We start from the raw sequence: 22595 nt of genomic DNA, 5'->3' as shown, positions 1-22595 counted from the left end.
GATTCTGCCCCCCGCAGACCCCCACCACTGTGACTCCTGGGAGAGCCACTTCTTGGTGGAGCAGGTTAAACTCATTCATAAGAAGGATGACCCTTGATATCCTCCTTGGTTTTGTTGGTGCAGGTCCTCCACTAGCTTCCTCCTCTCACAGGCTGAGAGGGCATACAGCCTGCACAGCTGAGCCAGCTGCAGCAGTCGCCACTGCCTTCCATTCATAGCAATTCTTTTTTTAAATTTTTATTTAGTCCACGAAATCATTTTTTTGTTTCATGAATTGTGGTTTGGGATTTTTCTAGGAATCTTTGCCCCGTCCCAAATCAAAATTTTATCTCCAAAATTTTCTTTTTTTAATTAATTTTATTGGAGTATAGGTGCTTTACAATGTTCTGTTACATTCTGCTGTACAGCAAAGTGAATCAGTTATACATATACAGATATCCCCTGTTTTTTGGATTTCCTTCCCATTTAGGTCACCACAGTGCATTAAGTAGAGTTCCCTGTGCTATACATTATGTTCTTGTTAGTTATCTATTTAACACATAGTATAAATAGTGTATATGTGTCAATCCCAATCTCCCAATTCCTCGCACCCACCTCCCTTTCCCCTTGGTATTCATACATTTGTTCCCTACATAAGTGTCTCTATTCCTGCTTTGTAAATAACATTGTCTATACCATCTTTTTAGGTTCCACATATCTGCGAAGATATACGATATTTGTTTTTCACTTTCTGACTTACTTCACTCTGTATGACAGTCTCTAGATTCATCCACATCTCTACAAATGACCCAATTTCATTCCTTTTTATGGCTGAGTAATATTCCATTGTATATATGTACCACTTCTACTTTATCCATTTCTCTGTTTATGGACACTTAGGTTGCTTCCATGTCCTGGCTATTGTAAATAGTGCTGAAATAAACATTGTGGTGAACATGACTTTTTGAATTATGGTTTTCTCATGGTATATGCTAAGTACTGGGATTGCTGGGTCATAAGGTAGTTCTATTTTTATTTTTTTAAGGAACCTCCATACTGTTTTCCATAATGCCTGTATCAATTTACATTCCCATCAAAAGTGCATGAAGGTTATATTTCCTCCACACCCTAATCCAGCTTTTTTTTTTCCTAGATGTTTTAATGATGGCCATTCTGACTGAGGTGAGGTGTTATCTCATTTTAGTTTTGATTTGCATTTCTCTAATAATTAGTGATGGTAAGCATCTTTCCATATGTTTGTTTGCCCTCTGTATGTCTTCTTTGTAGAAATGTCTTATTAGATATTCCACCAATTTTTTATTGGGCTGTTTGTGTTTTTCATATTGAGCTACATGAGCTGCTTGTATATTTAGAAATTAATCATTTGTCAGTTGCTTCACTTGCAAATATTTTCTCCCATTCTGAGCATTGTATTTTTGTCTTGTCTATGCTTTCCTTTTCTGTGCAAAAGGTTTTAAGTTTAAGTAGGTCCCATTTGTTTAGTTATGTTTTTATTTTCATTATACTAGGAGGTGTTTCAAAAAAGAACTTGCTGTAATTTATTTCAAAAATTGTTCTGCCTATGTTTTCCCCCTACCATTACACTTAAGGTAACTAGAGAATGAAGAACAAACTAAACCCAAAGTTAGCAGAAGGAAAGGAATCATAAAGATAAGATCAAAAATAAATGAAAAAGAAATGAAGGAAATGGTAGCAAAGATCAAAACAAATAAAAGATGGTTCTTTGAGAGGATAAACAAAATTGATAAAACATTAGTGAGACTCATCAATGAAAAAAGGGGGGAGACACAAAATCAATAGAATTAGAAATAAAAAAGGAGAAGTAACAACTGACACTGCACAAATACAAAGGATCATGAGAGATTACTACAAGCAACTATATGCCAATAAAATGGAGAACCTGGAAGAAATGCACAAATTCTTAGAAAAGCACAACCTTCTGAGAATGAACCACGAAGAAATAGAAAATATAAACAGACAAATCTCAAGCACTGAAATTGAAATTGTGATGAAAAATTTTCAAACAAACGAAAGCCAAGGACCAGATGGATTCACAGGTGAATTCTAACAAACATTTAGAGAAGAGCTAACAACTATACTTCTCAAACTCTTCCTAAATATATCAGAGTGAAGAACACTCCCAAACTCATTCTATAAGGCCAGCATTACCCTGATACCAGAACCAGACAAAGATGTCACAAAAAAAGAAAACTACAGGCCAATATCACTGATAAACATAGACACAAAAATCCTCAACAAAATACTAGCACACAGAATCCAACAGCACATTAAAAGGATCATACAACATGATCAATTGGGGTTTATTCCAGGAATGCAAGGATTCTTCAATATACACAAATCAATCAAGATGATACACCATATTAAAAAACTGAAGGACAAAAATCATATGATCATTTCAATAGATGAAGAAAAAGATTTCAACAAAATTCAACACCCATTTATGATAAAAACACTCCAGAAAGTAGTCATAGAGGGAACTTACCTCAAAATAAAAAAGGCCATAGATGACAAACCCACAGCCAATATCGTTATCAATGGTGGAAAACTGAAACCATTTCCACTAAGATCAGGAACAAGACAAGGTGGCCCACTCTCACCACTATTATTCAACATAGCATTGGAAGTGTGAGCCAAAGCAATCCAAGAAGAAAAAGAAATAAAAGGAAATCAAGTGGGAAAAGAAGAATTAAACTGTCACTGTTTGCAGATGACATGATACTATACATAGAGAATCCTAAAGATGCTGCCAGAAAACTATTAGGGCTAATCAATGAATTTTGTAAAGTAGCAGGATACAAAATTAATGCACAGAAATCTCTGGCATTCCTATACACTAATGATGAGAAATCTGAAAGATAAATTAAGGAAACACTCCCATGTACCATTGCAATTATAAGAATAAAGTACCTAGAAATAAACCTAACTAAGAGACAAAAGATTTGCATGCAGAAAACTATAAGACACTGATGAAAGAAATTAAAGTTGATACAAAGAGATGGAGAGAAATACCATGATCTTGGAATGGAAGAATCATCATGAAAATGACTCTACTACCCAAAGCAATCTACAGATTCAATGTAATCTCTATCAAGCCACCAATGGCATTTTTCACAGAACTAGAACAAAAAATTTTGCAATTTGTATGGAAACACAAAAGACCCCAACTAGCCAAAGGAATGTTGAAAAGAAACATGAAGCTGTAAGAATCAGTCTCCTTGACTTCAGACTAAATTATAAAGCTACAGTAATCAAGACAGTATGGTACTGGCATAAAAACAGAAATACAGATCAATGGAACAGGATAGAAAGCCCAGAGGTAAACCCATGCACATATGGTCACCTTATTTTTGATAAAGGAGGCAAGAATATACAATGGAGAAAAGACAGCCACTTTAATAAGTGGTGCTGGGAAAACTGGACAGCTATATGTAAAAGAATAAACTCAGAACACTCCCTAACACCATAGACAAAAATAAACTCAAAATGGATTAAAGACCTAAATGTAAGACCAAATACTATAAAACTCTTAGAGGAAAACATAGGCAGAAGACTCTGACATAAATCACATCAAGATCCTTTTTGATCCACCTCCTAGAGAAATGGAAATAAAAGCAAAAATAAACAAATGGGACCTAATGAAACTTCAAAGCCTTTGCAGAGCAAAGGAAACCATCAACAATACAAAAAGATAACCATCAAAATGGGAGAAAATACTTGCAAATGAATTAACTGACAAAGGATTAATCTCCAAAATTTACAAGCAGTTCATGCAGCTCAATATCAAAAAACAAACAACCCAATTCAAGAATGGGCAGACCTAAATAGACATTTCTCCAATCAATATATACAGATGGCCAACACACACATGAAAGGATGCTCAACATCACTAATAATTAGAGAAATGCACATCAAAACTACAATGAGGTATCACCTCACACCGGTCAGAATGGCCATTATTAAAAAATCTAGAAACAATAAATGCTGGAGAGGGTGTGGAGAAAAGGGAACCCTCCTGCACTATTGGTGAGAATGTAAATTGTTACAGCCACTATGGAGAACAGTATGGAGGTTCCTTAAAAATCTAAAATTAGAACTACCATACAACACAGCAATCACACGACTGGGCATATACTCTGAGAAAACCCTAACACAAAGAGAGTCATGTACCAAAATGTTCATTGCAGCACTATTTACAATAGCCAGGACATGGAAGCAACCTAAGTGTCCACTGACAGATGAATGGATAAAGAAGATATGGCACATATATACAATGGGATATTACTCAGCAAATAAGATGAATATTTTTCGTTTAAAAAGAAATGAAATTGAGTTATCTGTAGTGAATTGAATGGACTTAGAGACTTTCATACTGAGTGAAGTAAGTCAGAAAGTGAAAAAGAAATACCATACCCTAATACATATATATGGATTCTTAAAAAAATAAATAAATAAATAAACGGTTCTGAAGAACCCTGGGGCAGCACAGGAATGAAGACTCATACTTATAGAATGTACTTGAGACACCGGTAGGGGGAAGAGTAGGCTGGGAGGAAGTGAGAGAGTGACATGTATATATATATACTACCAAATGTAAAATAGATAGCTAGTGGGAAGCAGCCATATAGCACAAAGGGATCAGCTCAGGGCTTTGTCACCACCTAGAGGGCTGGGATAAGGAGGGCATTAGGGAGATGCAAGAGGGAGGGGATATGGGGATATATGTATACATATAGCTGATTCACTTTGTTATACAGCAGAAACAAACACAAAAATGTAAATCCATTATATCTCAATAAAGATGTTAAAAAAAAGACAATGGAATTCAAATTGTCTATACTTTGTAAACCATTATGCTTAGTATACATTAAAAATTCGTAGGCATGGAGAGAGGGGAAGATGGCGGGAGAGTAAGACACGGAGATCAACTTCCTCCCCACAGATACGCCAGAAATACATCTATACGTGGAACAACTCCTACAGAACACCCACTGAACGCTGGCAGAAGACCTCAGACTTCCAAAAAGGCAAGAAACTCCCAACATACCTGGGTAGGGCAAAAGAAAAAAGATAAAACAGAGGTAAAAGAATAGGGACGGAACCTGCACCAGTGGGAGGGAGCTGTGAAGGAGGAAAGGTTTCCACACACTAGGAAACCCCTTCGCAGTCCGTGAATGTGGGTGGTGGAGGGGGCAAGCTTTGGAGTCGCAGAGTAGAGCACAAAAACAGTAGGGCGGAGGGCAAAGTGGAGAGATTCCCGCACAGAGGATCCGTGCCGACTGGCACTCACCAGCCCGAGAGGCTTCTCTGCTCACCCACCGGGGCGGGCGGGGGCTGGTAGCTGAGGCTATGGCTTCAGTCAGATTGCAGGGAGAGGACTGGTGGTGTAAACACAGCCTGAAAGGGGTAGTGCACTATGGCTAGCTGGAGGGTGTCCGGGGAAAAGTCTGGACCTGCCAAAGAGCCAAGAGACTTTTTCTTCCCTCTTTGTTTCCTGGTGCACGAGGAGAGGAGATTAAGAGTGATGCTTAAAGGAGCTCCAGAGACGGGCACAAGCTGCGGTTAACAGCACGGACCCCAGAGATGCGCATGAGACTCTAACGCTGCTGCTGCCACCACCAAGAAGCCTGTGTGTGAACACAGGTCACTCTCCACACCTCTCTTCTGGGGAGGCTTTGCAGCCTGCCACTGCCAGGGTCCCGGGATCCAGGGACAACTTCTCCGGGACAATGCACGGTGTGCCTCAGGCTGGTGCAACATCCCGCATGCCTCTGCCACAGCAGGCTCACCCCACACTCCGTGCCCCGCCCTCCCCCCAGCCTGAGACAGCTGGAGCCCCTGAATCAGTGGCTCCTTTAACCCCATCCTATCTGAGCAAAGAACAGACGCCCTCCAGTGACCTACATGCAGAGGCGGGGGCAAATCCAAAGCTGAACCCCGGGGAGCTGTGCAAACAAAGAAGATAAAGGGAAATTTCTCCCAGCAGCCTCAGGAGCAGTGGTTTAAAACTCCACAACCAATTTGATGTATCCTACATTGGTGGAACACCTGAATAGAAAATGAATCATCCCAAATTGAGGAGGTGAACTTTGAGAGCAAGATTTATGATTTTTTCCCCTTTTCCTCTTTTTGTGAGTGTCTATGTGTATGCTTCTGTGTAAGATTTTGTCTGTATAGCTTTGCTTTCACCATTTGTCCTAGGGTTCTCTCCATCCTTTTTTTTTAATTAAAAAAATTCTTTTTCTTAATAATTATTTTTCATTCTGATAACTTTTATTTTATTTTATTTTATCCTCTTTCTTTCTATTTTTTCTCCATTTTATTCTGAGCCGTGTGGAAGAAAGACTCTTGGTGCTGCAGCGGAGTCAGTGCTATGCCTCTGACGTGGGAGAGCCAACCTCAGGACAATGGTCCAAAAGAGACCTCCCAACTCCACGTAATATCAAATGGCAAAAATCTCCCAGAGATCTCCATCTCAACACCAACACCCAGCTTCACTCAACGACCAACAAGCTACAGTGGTGGACACCCTGTGCCAAACAACTACCAAGACAGGAACACACTCCACCCATTACAGAGAGACTGCTTAAAATCATAATAAGGCCACAGACACCCAAAAAAGCAAAACCAGACGTGGACCTGCCCACCAGAAAGGCAAGATCTAGCCTCAATCACCAGAACACTGGCACTAGTCCCCTCCACCAGGAAGCCTACAAAACCCACTGAACCAACTTTAGCCACTGGGGACAGACACCAAAAACAATGGGAACTACGAACCTGCAGCCTGAAAGAAAGGAGACCCCAAACACAGTCAGATAAGCAACATGAGAAGACAGAACAACACAAAACAGATGAAGGAGCAAGATAAAAACCCACCAGACCTAACAAATGAAGAGGAAATAGGCAGTCTACCTGAAAAAGAATTCAGAATAATGATAGTAATGATGATCCAAAATCTTGGAAATAGAATAGAGAAAATGCAAGAAACATTTAACAAGGACCTAGAAGAACTAAAGAGGAAACAAGCAATGTTGAACAACACAATAAATGAAATTAAAAATACTCTAGAAGGGATCAATAGCAGAATAACTGAGGCAGAAGAACGGATAAGTGACCTGGAAGATAAAATAGTGGAAATAACTATTGCAGAGCAGAATAAAGAAAAAAGAATGAAAAGAACTGAGGACAGTCTCAGACACCTCTGGGACAACATTAAATGCACCAACATTCGAATTATAGGGGTCCTGGAAGAAGAAGAGGAAAAGAAAGAGACTGAGAAAATATTTGAAGAGATTATAGATGAAAACTTCCCTAATATAGGAAAGGAAATAGTTAATTAAGTCCAGGAAGCACAGAGAGTTCCATACAGGATAATTCCAAGGAGAAACACGCCAAGACACATATTAATCAAACTATCAAAAAGTAAATACAAAGAAAACATATTAAAAGCAGCAAGGGCAAAATAACACACAGGGAATTCCCATAAGGTTAACAGCTGAACTTTCAGCAGAAACTCTGCAAGCCAGAAGGGACTGGCAGGACATATTTAAAGGGATTAAGGAGAAAAACTTACAACCGAGCTTACTCTACCCAACAAGGACCTCATTCAGATTTAATGGAGAAATTAAAACGTTTACAGACAAGCGAACTGACAGAGTTCAGCACCACAAAACCAGCTTTACAACAAATGCTAAAGGAACTTCTGTAGGCAAAAAACACAAGTGAAGGAAAAGACCTACAATAACAAACTCAAAACAATTAAGAAAATGGGAATAGGAACATACATATTGATAATTGCCTTAAATGTAAATGGATTAAATGCTCCCACCAGAAGACACAGACAGACTGAATGGATACAAAAACAAGACCCATATATATACTGTCTACAAGAGACCCACTTCAGACCTAGGGACACATACAGACTGAAAGTGAGGGAATGGAATAAGATATTCCATGCAAATGGAAACCAAAAGAAAGCTGGAGTAGCAATTCTCATATCAGACAAAATAGACTTTAAAATAAAAAGTATTACAAGAGACAAAGAAGGACAATACATAATGATCATGGATCGATCCACGAAGAAGATATAACAATTGTAAATATTTATGCACCCAACATAGGAACACCTCAATACATAAGACAAATACTAACAGCCATAAATGGGGAAATTGACAGTAACATATTCATAGCAGGGGACTTTTACACCCCACTTTCACCCATGGACAGATCATCCAAAATGAAAATAAATAAGGAAACACAAGCTTTAAATGATACATTAAAAAAGATGGACTTAATTGATATTTATTGGATATTCCATCCAAAAACAACAGAATACACAGTTTTCTCAAGTGCTCATGGAACATTCTCCAGGATAGATCATATCTTGGGTCATAAATCAGGCCTTGGTAAATTTAAGAAAAGTGAAACTGTATCAACTATCTTTTCCAACCACAATGCTATGAGACTAGATATCAATTACAGGAAAAGATCTGTAAAAATTACAAACACATGGAGGCTAAACAATACACTACTTAATAACAAAGTGATCACTGAAGAAATCAAAGAGGAAATAAAAAAATACCTAGAAACAAATGACAATGGAGACACGACGATCCAAAACTTATGGGATGCAGCAAAAGCAGTTCTAAGAGGGAAGTTTATAGCAATACAATCCTACCTTAAGAAACAGGGAACATCTCGAATAAAAAACCTAAACTTGAACCGAAAGCAGTTAGAGAAAGAAGAACAAAGAAAATCCAAAGTTATCAGAAAGAAATCATAAAGATCATTAGAAATAAATGAAATACAAATGAAGGAAACAATAGCAAAGATCAATAAAACTTAAAGCTGGTTGTTTGAGAAGATAAACAAAATTAATAAACCATTAGGCAGACTCATCAAGGAAAAAAGCAAGAACACTTAAATCAATAGAATTAGAAATGAAAAAGGAGAAGTAATAACTGACACTGCAGAAATACAAAAGATCATGGAGAGATTATTACAAGCAACTCTATGCCAATAAAATGGACAGCCTGGAAGAAATGGACAAAGTCTTAGAAATGCACAACTTGCCAAGACTGAATCAGGAAGAAATATAAAATATGAACAGGCCAATCACAAGCCCTGAAATTGAAACTGTGATTAAAAATCTTCCAACAGGTCTTCCCTGTTGGCACAGTGGTTTAGAGTCTGCCTGCCGATGCAAGGGACATGGGTTCGTGCTCCAGTCCAGGAAGATCCCACATGCCGTGGAGCAGCTGGGCCCATGAGCCATGGCTGCTGATCCTGTGCATCCAGAGCCTTTGCTCCACAACGGAAGAGGCCACAGCAGTGAGAGGCCCGCGCACTGCAAAAAAAAAAATAACAATAATCTTCCAACAAACAAAACCCTGGACCTCATGGCTTCACAGGCAAATTCTATCAAACATTTAGAGAAGAGTTAACACATATCCTTCTCAAACTCTTCCAAAATATAGCAGAGGGAGTAACACTCCCAAACTCTGGATACGATGCCACCATCACCCTGATACCAAAACCAGATAAGGCTGTCGCAAAGAAATAAAACTACAGGCCAATATCACTGATGAACATAGATGCAAAATACTCCTCAACAAAATACTAGCAAACAGAATCCAACAGCACATTAAAAGGATCATACACCATGATCAAGTTGTGGTTTATTCCAGGAATGCAAGGATTCTTCAATATTCACAAATCAATCAATGTGATACACCATTTAAACAAATTGAAGAAGAAAAAACATATGATCATCTCAACAGATGCAGAGAAAGCTTTTGACAAAATTCAGCACCCATTTATGATAAAAACCCTGCAAAAAGTAGGCATACAGGGAACTTTCCTCAACATAATAAAGGCCATATATGAGAAGCCAACATCATCCTCAATGGTGAACAACTGAAACCATTTCCACTAAGATAAGGAACACGACAAGGTTGCCCACTCTCACCACGCTTATTCAACATAGTTTTGGAAGATTTAGCCACAGCAATCAGAGAAGCAAAGGAAATAAAAGAATCCAAATCTAAAAGAAGTAAAGTTGTAACTGTTTGCAGATGACATGATACTATACATACAGAATCCTAAAGATGCTACCAGAAAACTACTAGAGCTAATCAATGAATTTGGTAAAGTGGCAGGATACAAAATTAATGCACAGAAATATCTGGCATTCCTATACACTAATGATGAAAAATCTGAAAGAGAAATTAAGAAAACACTCCCATTTACCATTGCAACAAAAGAATCAAATATCTCAGAATAAAATTACCTAAGGAGACAAAAGACCTCTATGCAGAAAATTATAAGACACTGATGAAAGAAATTAAACACGATACAAATAGATGGAGAAATATACCATGTTCTTGGATTGGAAGAATCAACATTGTGAAAATGACTCTACTAACCAAAACAATCTACAGATTGAATGCAATCCCTATCAAATTACCACTGGCATTTTTCACAGAACTAGAACAAACAATTTCACAATTTGTATGGAAACACAAAAGACCCCGAAGAGCCAAAGCATTCTTGAGAAAGGAATACAGAGCTGGAGGAATCAGGCTCCCTGACTTCAGACTATACTGCAAGGCTACAGTAATCAAGACAGTATGGTACTGGCACAAAAGCAGAAATATAGATCAATGGAACAAGATGGACAGCCCTGAGATAAACACATACACATATGGTCACCTTACCTTTGATAAAGGAGGCAGGAATGTACAGTGGAGAAAGACAACCTCTTCAATAAGTGGTGCTGGGAAAACTGGAGAGGTACATGTAAAAGTATGAGATTAGAACACTCCCTAACAACATACACAAAAATAAGCTCAAAATGGATTAAAGACCTAAATGTAAGGCCAGAAACTATCAAACTCTTAGAGGAAAACATAGCCAGAACACTCTATGACATAAATCACAGGAAGATCCTTTGAGACCCAACCCCTAGAGAAATGGAAATAAAAACAAAAATATACAAATGGGACCTAAGGAAACTTCAAAGCTTTTGCACAGCAAAGGAAACCATAATCAAGACCAAAAGATAATGCTCAGAATGGGAGAAAATATTTGCCAATGAAGCAACTGACAAAGGATTAATCTCCAAAATTTGTAAGCAGCTCATGCAGCTCAATAAAAACAAACCAAACAACCCAATCCAAAAACGGGCAGAAGACCTAAATAGACATTTCTCAAAAGAAGATATACAGATTGCCATCAAACACATGAAAGAATGCTCAACATCATTAATCATTAGAGAAATGCAAATCAAAACTACAATGAGATATCATCTCACACCGGTCAGAATGGCCATCATCAAAAAATATAGAAACAATAAATGTTGGAGAGGATGTGGAGAAAAGGGAACACTCTTGCACTGCCGGTGGGAATTTGAATTGGTAAAGCCACTATGGCGACCAGTATGGAAGTTCCTTTAAATGTTACAAATAGAACTACCATATGACCCAGCAATCCCACTACTGGGCATATTCCCTGAGAAAACCATAATTCAAAAAGAGTCATATACCAAAATGTTCATTGCAGCTCTGTTTACAATAACCAGGAGATTGAAGCAACCTAAGTGTTCATCATCGGATGAATGGATAAAGAAGATGTGGCAGATATATACAATGGAATATTACTTAGCCATGTAAAGAAACAAAATTGGGTTATTTGTAGTGAGGTGGATGGACCTGGAGTCTGTCATACAGAGTGAAGTAAGTCAGAAAGAGAAAGACAAATACAGTATGCTAACACATATATATGGAATCTAAGAAAAGAAAAATGTCATGAAGAACCTAGGGTAAAGATGGGATTAAAAACACAGACCTACTAGAGAATGGAGTTGAGGATATGGGGAGGGGGAAGAGTAAGCTGTGACAAAGTGAGCGAGTGGCATGGACATATATACACTACCAAACATAAAATAGATAGCTAGTGGGAAGCATTCTCATAGCACAGGGAGATCAGCTCGCTGCTTTGTGACCACCTAGATGGGTGGGATAGGGAGTTTGGGAGGGAGCGAGACACAAGAGGGAAGAGATATGGGAACATATGTATATGTATAACTGATTCAATTTGTTATGAAGCAGAAACTGACACACCATTGTAAAGCAATTATACTCCAATAGAGATGTAAAAAAATAAAAATTAGTAGGTATGCAGTGAAGCATTAATATGGTGATGCTGCACATTTGGGGATTAATGGACACATTGTTTTCAGGTGTAGATAAAATGGTGACACAGATAGACTATATAAGAGTCCATAAATTAAGTATTAATGTTAAAGAATGCCAAAAAATCGAATTCCTATAGACTATGTCCCCTTGGCAAAACATAGTTATACTGGAAAACGTGATAAAAAATTATAAAGGAAATTAGAAAAATGTGAATTGCATAAAACTATAGCATGCCAACTCAGGGGGGCTGCATGTTAAGTATTTTTAGCGAAAAATTTTTGCTTTAAATTCATATATTACAAAAGGAGAACGTTGTTAAATCAATAATCAACATTTAAAAATGGGCGGAATAGGGAGGGTGGGAGGGAGGGAGATGCAAGCGGGAAGAGATATGGGAATATATGTATATATATAACTGATTCATTTTGTTGTGAAGCTGAAACTAACATACCATTGTAAAGCAATTATACTCCAATAAAGATGTTAAAAAAAAAAAATGGGCGGAAGACCTAAATAGACATTTCTTCAAGAAGACTTACAGATGGCCAACAAACACATGAAAAGATGCTCAACATCACTAATTATTAACGAAATGCAAATCAAGACTGCAATGAGGTTCTCACACTGGTCAGAATGGCCATCAACAAAATATCTACAAACAATAAATGCTAGAGAGGGTGTGGAGAAAATGATCCCTTATACACCGCTTGTGGGAATGTAAATTGATACAGCCACTGTGGAAAACAGTATGGACGTTCCTTAAAATACTAAAAATAGAACTACCATATGACCCAGCAATCCTACTACTGGGCATATACCCAGAGAAAACCATAATTCAAAAAGACGCATGCACCCCAATGTTCATAGCAGCACTATTTACAATAACCAGGACATGGAAGCAAGTTAAATGTCCATCGACAGAGGAATGGATAGAGATTATTCTTCTTTGGACTCCACAGTTTTCTTAAAGCCAAGAATTACTGACCGCTATAATTTTGCTGTGGAAATTCATGCATCCACATCAATATTGTATATTGGTGCTTGAATAAAAAAATAAGCAAGTGCCTCATATACAGTCACTGATGGGTATGTGTTTACGTGTGTATCTGTGCTTTAAAATTAATGGTGATGTCACTGAGCATTCCCCATATAAAATAAGAGCAGGGTAAATGGTCATTGTAATTACAGTGTTCTACTACTGGTATAGCTGCGGAATCTCACAGAGCTTCTGGTATCATTTTGGGTGTCAAAATCAATAACAGTCTCCTGTCCTTAAAATAATAAATGTGACCCATAAGGTGAAATAACTTTACCTCAAGCTACTGTGATACTGCCTAGAATATGAAAATGTCTATGTCTTTGATTCTTATATGACTATACGACTATATGCTTACGTGATTATAGAATTTTAAAAAATCATAAAGTCATATTGTAACACTCCAAATTATATAAAATGAGTTAGTAATATACATATCTTGGCATTTTTATAAAAACTAGTTGGAATATATGCAAAATAATCTTTTTTAAGATATATAGATTTATCATTTAAGTTCTTTTTATCATAAGGTTACTGAACCCTCTCCAAGATCAATTATTTTCCAATAATTGCTAGCAAACTCTTTCTAGATTCTACTGATTTTCTTCCAAATAGAAAGAGACAATTAGAAAAACAGAGCTGACAGTTTTCAGTGTTTTACCTAGAATAAATTTGAAAAATGTGCAGCCTTAAAAAGGAAATGTAAATATAATTACTTTCAGAAGCAGACACTACTAATCACGAAGCTCTGCCAAACACACAATCTTTCTCTTTATTTTTTTATATCGATAATTTATTCGTGTTCCAAAAAATCCATTAATCATTTTAGAAATATCAAATGTGATGAGACAATCCATGTTTAAGTTTGGCTTAAAGCTGTGAATGATTTGTTACTTAAAAATATTATTCCATATACTACCCTACAGGGAAAATATTTGTCATGACATATTATAGCAATAATAGAGCCAATTCTTAATTATCCATAAAAGGAAGATTCTAAAGAAAGGAAAATCTAATACAGAGGATAATTCAAAGCAGCAAATTCATTTGATTGTGAAAGATGTTATATAATTTTAAGATAATTTTCCTTTCTAACTGCTTTGCTTAAACTATAGCATGCTCCCAAATTTCAATTTTCTGAGCAAAAGCAGACTTAATTTCCCCCTATTCTAATCCATCCTGCAAATGACCAATAGATTTACCTTTCATAAACAGTGTTTTGATCACAAGACTCTTAGACCTGTAAAATAAAATATTAACACTTTACCCTGAAACTCCTGATGTTCTACAGCTGGATCCCACTGACCTTTCCTGCCACGTCATCTAGAAGTCTCTAATGGATGAACCCTTTTCTTAAGAGGAAAAAACAGCACGCTCAGTGTCCAGAAGATATTTTATGAAGGTGGTCAGGCAATGAGTTATAGGGCAAAGAACATGCACACCTATGTTCATATTTTGGTGTAATGCTTACTAGCTGTGTCAAAGTGGTCAAATTGCCTAGTCTTTCTGTTCCTCATTTGTCTCACCATGTTCTTTGAGCAGAAACTATATTATAAGCATTCTGTGTGTATTTGTTGATTGCTTAATTCATTAAAAGTAGTTAAATATATCCTAGGCCACCTGAGTTAGCTTGAGATATAAGTTTGCCAAAGAGAATTTAGAGTGGCAAATAACAGAAAAGGTCAAAGTAAGAGTTGACATCAGTTATAATTCAGTAATAGTAACTGGAGAAGTTTCTAAGAGCCTGTACTCTAATTATTTACACACATGGATTCTCAGAGTACCACTCACTCACATTTCTGGCAAGTGCCCTCCTTTCTTGATGCTTTCTAGAGAAAATGCAACTATCATTTGAATACTTAAGGGACATTTCTTTCTTTGTGATATTTTGCTTAAACTAGGGAGGAAGGAGAGAAATATATGTTTAAATAATGTTACAAGTAAAATACAAATTAGGAGCATTATAAAAGATAAATATTGCTTCAGAGGTTCTAGCCAATGAATTAACCCCATTCAAATCTTATGCAGCCCAAAAACCGATAAATCACAGAGATTTTGGTGGTATTAATTTTCTTACAATAGTGAAATTTTATGATCAATTAAATCTAATGTTAAACTACTTATTAAAGACAATTGTGCACTGCAATGATTCACTGGATATAGGTCAAGTCTACACAAGGTTAAACAAGTGTTTCTTTGGGTATTGGTGATCTGTTTCAGGAAAACTTGTTTCTGCTACTTTACAAAATGGGGAAGGAGAGAGTTTAAATGTATCACTAGAATAAATCAAACCACATCAATTAGCTGCAAGTGAGATATCGGTCTCTCCATCAGCTATAAATTTGTTTCAACTGTAGGCATTAAGGATCTAAGCAAGGCTAGGCTGAGTACTATTTGGGGGGAAGAACAAATACCTGGACTCAAGATATTAGGAACCTTGATGGTGGAAAAAAGATAGAGAGGTTTGGAATTTTGTAAAAGCAACTCACAAAAGAAAACATTATAAAGTATGTTAGTGTTGATACCAGAAAAATCTTCAAGGAACTATCCTTTAAAAGCTGATTAGGATTTCAGTTAGGTAAAGGTGGAGTGTGAGGCTTTTCCAAATTTAGTCAATAACATGAACAAAATAGCAATTTATAAAGTATACAGGTAGAAATGCCTGGTGCACATTCAGCAAACAATTGTTTAATCTAATTTGGTGCAGAAAGAGGCAATAAAGCTAGAGACAAAATTTGAATACGTGGTAAATGCAGTGGTGTATTGGAACTGGTTCACACTAGTTTGCCAGAGGTGACTATTAGCATCTCTTTTCATGTCTGCATTCAGTGACATCATATTGTTAGCTTGAAACTGGCCATAGTAGAAGAATTTACACCACAGAATTTGGCAAATGCTCCAAATCAGCACTGTTTGTTATTTATTTATTGAGAGCCAGTTGACGAACCCTTTTCAGGACACTACTGTGTTTAAGAATTACAATGCCAGGGTCAGGAAAATATATATCTTAGGAAACAAGTGTGAGGCATTGGAGAATTTTAGCAGACAAATGATATAATATGTGATATATCACAAATGATATAATTTCCCTAGAGCTGGAAGTTAAACCCACAGACACGGACAGGATTTTTAAGTGAGAAAATATTTACAGAAAAAAGTTCTGAGGAAAGAATGTTAGGGGACATCTAAATTTGGAGGAGGGAAAGAAGCTGACCCATGAAATACAGAAAAAAAGTAGCCAGAATGGAAAGAATGTCAGGATAGAGCCAAGTCATAAAAGAAAGAAGGCAGTTTCAAGAATGAAGTGCTACTGGTGAAAGAAAGATGTTAGCTTCCAAATTTCAGATTTATAAAAGGCCCTGATGGGGAAAATAGGCAAAATGACATGCTTTGGGTTATGTACACTACTAGGTTTCTGTACGTTTACTACATAACACATAGTTCTACAATTATATTTAGAAACAAAAGATCAAGTGTAGAATGGGTTTTCCTAGAATGTCATTAAGGTCTATAATAATCTTATTTTAAATACCAATTCATATGTAAAAGAAAAGGAAGAAGAGAGTAAAAACTTAATGATTCAGTGCCACCATTTTAAACACCATGCATTAAAAACGGTGTTGCTTTGGTTTTACAGTGACATAATTCTTACTACCACATGCTCTACTACTGACAAAAAGCCCTCACCCAACCTTTTTAAAGACCTATAATTGACATCTAAAATGTGTACAGTGCAAAGTACTTTCAAAAACATCATTTCATTTAAATTTTCTAACAACACAGTGATTATTCCCGTTTCACCAACGAGGTAAACAAGGTTGAGAAATGTTAAACGATTTATCCAATGTCACACATCAGACAAACGAAGAGTGTGGGGCTAGAACCCAGGCCTTCTGATTCCAAGTCAAGAATTATTTTTCCTACAATATGCTGTTTCACATCTTCCCCTCGTCTTAGTACTTATTAACTTGCAGAGCCATGCTCCTTACTTGAATTAACACCTAAACTTAATGATTTGGTACAGTGTCTTGATATATTAGGAATGACTAAGACATAGTGAATAAGAATGTGTCCAATGACTTGTGTATGAGACCTAGTTCTTCTTGCGTGTGACTTTGGGCAAGAAATTTTACTTCCCTGGGCCTTAGTTTCCTCATATGTAAATGAGAAATATAATGTGAAGATTTAATGAGACAATCCATGCAAAGCACTTATAACAATACATAGCACATAATAAGTTCTTAATAAATGCTAGATACATTAGCACTCCCCTTTTCTGAGGGCGATACATTTCAAGACGCCCAGTGGATGCCTGAAACCACAGATAGTACTGAACTCCATATATACTGTTTTTTTACATACCTATGATAAAGTTTAATTTATAAATTAGGCATAGTAATAGACTAACAACAATAACTAATAATAAAATAGAGCAATTATAATATATACTGTAATAAAAGTTATGTGAATATGGTCTCTCTCTCTCTCCCTTAAAATATCTTATTTTACTGTACTCACACTTATTCTTGTGATGATGTGAGATGATAAAATGCCTATGTGATGAGATGAAATGAGGTGAATGACATCGGCATTGTGATGTAGTATTAGGTTACTATTGATCTTCTTGTGATAGATCAGGGGTATCATCTGCTTCAGTTGAACTTGGATCATCCAGCCATAACTATGTGGATGGTTGGATGTCAGGAGCAGAAGATGTTGATGGTTGGGGATCCCAGATGGGATGGAATAGGGTGGCATAAGATTTCATCATGATACTCAGAATGGCGTGCAATTTAAAACTTATGAATTGTTTATTTCTGGGATTTTCCATTTAATATTTTCAGACTATGGTTTACTTTGGGTAACTGAAACCATGGAAAATAAAACTGCAGATAAAGGGGAAGTACTGTACTTAGATTACTTCATTGTGGAAAGCAAAACCCACTTGCTGATATTCAACAGTTAATTGTGTTTTTATGTGGGCTGAGATCTTTCTGGATTGATGGCCCTCTGATAAATAAGTGCTGGAACTTATTAACTGTTCCATGTAACGTGGAACAGTAAGTTTCATAGATAAATCACTGATGTGTGCTTATCATATCATATTTTGCCTTTAACTAAATGTAAATAGACCCTCCTTATAGAGTACCACCATCTAAAAAGTAGTATTTACAAGTTTTTGAAACAACTATAACAGATGTCACGAGAGTCCAAATTACATTCAGAAACAACAATAACAAGGAATAAAATTTCAAATAAAATAAGAAGTTTTTTTGTGAACATCAATACTTTAGAATGATTTAAAATCTGTTTTACAGATGCAAACAGATTTTTTTATATGCACATAATACATTTTCAATAAATTGAATATAACCATTATAAGAAACAAAAAGGATAGTATTTTAAAATTATTTTTTGCAGGGCTTCCCTGGTGGCGCAGTGGTTGAGAGTCCGCCTGCCGATGCAGGGGACACGGGTTCGTGCCCCAGTCCGGGAAGATCTCACATGCTGTGGAGTGGCTGGGCCCGTGAGCCATGGCTGCTGAACCTGCGCGTCTGGAGCCTGTGCTCCGCAATGGGAGAGGCCATAGCAGTGAGAGTCCCGCGTACTGCAATATATATATATATATATATATATATATATATATATATATATATATATATATTTGCAAAGCTGTTTCCATAGCAAATATCATTATTTATCACTTTTGAAATCAGACCAAATGCTAACAGTGGAAATGCACAAATCTTGGCACACAATATAAAGAATGGCAATCTCTCCCATTTTCAAAAGCAGTTTTGCATCAAATTTACACATTTGTCAAGTTCTTATCTCAAAGCTCAAGCACTGTTAACATATTTTTCAGAACTCATTATACTCTATTTCTAATAATTTCCTCATAGTTGATTTTCTAAAAAAGAACAAAAACAGGAAACATTAATTGCTGCCAGATACTGTTACCTGTTACTTCTTACTTGTTCATATAACAAAAAAATGGACTCAAGAGATTGAAAAAAAAAACAATAGATACTTCATTTTTTTTTCATTTTCTATTCCTTTATTTTGTAGTTACCCTCACATTGTGGTATCATTTGTCTTTGTTTTTCAGAGGTGCAATCTCATGTTATTTCATGGTTGTTCATTTTTACCATATCTTTGGAACAAAGAATCTTTATGTTTCACTTTATGATAGGCAGAATAATGACCCTACTCCAAAGATGCCCAGATCCTAATTCTTAAAACCTGTGAATACGTTACCTTACAAGGCAAAAGAGAATTTGTAGATGTGATAAAGCTTAAGGACATGAGATCAGGAGACTATTCTGGGTTATTAGGATGGGCCTAGTGTAACTGCATGAGTCATTAAACACAAAGGGAGAAGAGTGGGTCAGAGAGATACAACATGAAAATATCTAAACCCACCATTCCTGGCTCTGAAGATGGAGGAAGGGGGATGTGAACTAAGGAATGCAGATGGCCTCTAGAGACTGGGAACAGCCTTCACATGATAGCCAGTGTGAACACAGGGACCTTAGTCTTACAACCACAAGGAACTGAATTCTGCCAACAATCCAAAAGACCAGGATATAGATTCTCCCCTAGAGCCTCCAGAAAGGAAAACCCACTGTCAATACCTTGATTTTAGTCTAATAAGGGCCGTACCAGACTTCCCCAACCTACCGAAATATAAGATAATAAATTTGTACTGTTTTAAGCCAGTAAGTTTGAGATATTAGGCTATGGTAGCAATAGAAAACTAACACTGTTTATAATAAACTATTATATACAGAAGTTTCTACAGATTTTGTTATAATTTTTCTTGAAAAGATGAATAAAGATAAAACTTGGTCTGCATAAGGATCATCTCTCTGTTATCTGTGACTATAAAAAATGCAGCCACCAAAAAAATGCAGCTATTCTCATTTGTTATGTGCTTCACTGAGGAAAATAAAACATAATTATTTGTTAGATCAATTAAAATATATGAAACAACAGATATTTCAAATCAAGTAGGAATCTAATGGAGGCCTAAATGTAAAGATTTTCCTTCTTTTCTGAAATTCAAATTCAGATTACATATCTGGAAAGAGAATTTAGCTAAGTATTTTGAAAGAGAAACAGCTACACTGACAAGATATTGAAGATATTTAATTGTGCTGATGTAAGGCACATGAGAGATGGAAAGGAGACCTTAATAGATATGAATCTGCTTCTATTGCTTTCTTTAGGGCTCAGAAATTTGCTTTTAATTGTTTATTTTACTAATAATTATGAAATGATCCTAATAATAATTAAGGATAAATTCTATCTTTGACATTTTCATTTTTAAAACAAACGGAAAACAAACCCACCCTACATATAAATAATTTTAAATTGACAATGTAAAAAAATAGTCTCATATTCGTCAATACAATTGATTTTCAGACCAACACTGAGATGCCACATATTATTTCCTTCTTACAGATAAGGAAACTAAGGCTTAGAGAGATTAATTTGTCTAATTTTTCATTGATTAATTACTTAACTAATTCATTTATATTATCAAAGGTCAAATATTTTCTAGATACTTTAGCTAGTATGTTGGAAAACTGTGACAAAGGACTTAGAGCTTTTAATTCAAATATGTTTCCCACTTTGATAGTTTGCTTGTAATAATATTATTTTAAGTGGGAAGTTGACATCTTAAAAAAGACTGTGTCTTCCTGACTGAATTAGCAAAATGCAGACAGATCTCTACTATTTCTATTCATTATAGAGAATAAAAAATACTCTAATTTCCCAACTATCTAGGAGCTGGCTTCCAGATTCCAGGGACTAGTAAAGCACCTTACCAATAGAAGACACTCAAAGAAAAAATATGAAAGGGTGGGAAATAAACTCACCTTTCTCTCATTTCCACACCCACAGAGTAGTACAAGGTTTATGAGGATTTAGTTTTTATTTTTTATATTTTTTAAACATCTTTATTGGAGTATAATTGCTTTACAATGGTGTGTTAGTTTCTGCTTTATAACAAAGTGAATCAGCTATATATATACATATATTCCCATATATCCTCCCTCTTGTGTCTCCCTACTACCCTCCCAATTACAACCATCTAGGTGGTCACAAAGCACCGAGCTGATCTCCCTGTGCTATACAGCTGCTTCAAACTAGCTATTTATTTTACACTTGGTAGTATATATTAGTCCATGCCACTCTCTCACTTCATGCCAGCTTACCCTTCTCCCTCCCCATGTCCTGAAGTCCATTCTCTACAACTGCATCTTTATTCCTGTCCTGCCACTAGGTTTTCCATAACCAATTTTTTAGATTCCATATATATGTGTTAGCATATGGTATTTGTTTTTCTCCTTCTGCCTTACTCCACTCTGTATGACAGACTCTAGGTTCATCCACCTCACTACAAATAACTCAATTTCGTTTCTTTTTATGGCTGAGTAATATTCCATGGTACATATGTGCAACATCTTCTTTATCCATTCACCAGTCGGACACTTAGGTTGCTTCCATTTCCTGGATATTGTAAATAGAGCTGTGATGAACATTGTGGTGCAGGACTCTTTTAGAAGTATGGTTTTCTCAGGGTATATGACCAGTAGTGGGATTGCTGCATCGCATGGTAGTTCTATTTTAGTTTTTTAAGGAAACTCCATACTATTCTCCTTAGTGGCTGTAACAATTTACATTCCCACCAACAATGCATGAGGGTTCCCTTTTTCCACACTCTCTCCAGCATTTACTGTTTGTAGATTTTTTGATGATGGCCATTCTGCCTGGTGTGAGGTAATACCTCACTGTAGTTTTGATTTGCATTTCTCTAATGATTAGTGATGTTGAGCATCATTTCATGTGTTTGTTGGCAATCTGTATATCTTTGGAGAAATATCTATTTAGGTCTCTTGCCCATTTTTGGATTGGGTATTTAGTTATTCTGATAGTGAGTTGCATGAGCTGCTTGTAAATTTTGTGGATTAATCCTTTGTCAGTTGCTTCATTTGCAAATATTTTCTCCCATTCTGAGTGTTGTCTTTTGGTCTTGTTTATAGTTTCCTTTGTTGTGCAAAAGCTTTGAAGTTTCATTAGGTCCCATTTGTTTATTTTTGTTTTTATTTCCATTTCTCTAGGACGTGAGTCGAAAAGGATCTTGCTGTGATTTATGTCATAGGGTGTTCAGCCTATGTTTTCCTCTAAGAGTTTTATAATGTCTGGCCTTGCATTTAGGTCTTTAATCCACTTTGAGTTTATTTTTGTGTGTGCTGTTAGGGAGTGTTCTAATTTTATTCTTTTACATGTAGCTGTCCAGTTTTCCCTGCACCACTTAATGAAGAGGCTGTCTTTTCTCC

The 22595-nt window shown here is 36.3% G+C and overlaps 1 protein-coding gene across 1 annotated transcript in view; it reads right to left on the bottom strand.

Annotated features, from left to right (window-relative positions):
• DACH2 (dachshund family transcription factor 2) overlaps positions 1–22595 on the bottom strand; it is a gene marked incomplete at both ends in the record, with an annotated part of 629522 nt that overhangs the window by 79531 nt on the left and 527396 nt on the right. The window lies entirely within an intron of this gene.

Source organism: Leucopleurus acutus, assembly GCF_964270905.1.
Source record: "Leucopleurus acutus genome assembly, chromosome: X".
Lineage (NCBI taxonomy): Eukaryota > Metazoa > Chordata > Mammalia > Artiodactyla > Delphinidae > Leucopleurus > Leucopleurus acutus.
Note: the sequence above shows the minus strand (reverse complement) of the source record. Positions and strands in the feature narration are given on the sequence as shown.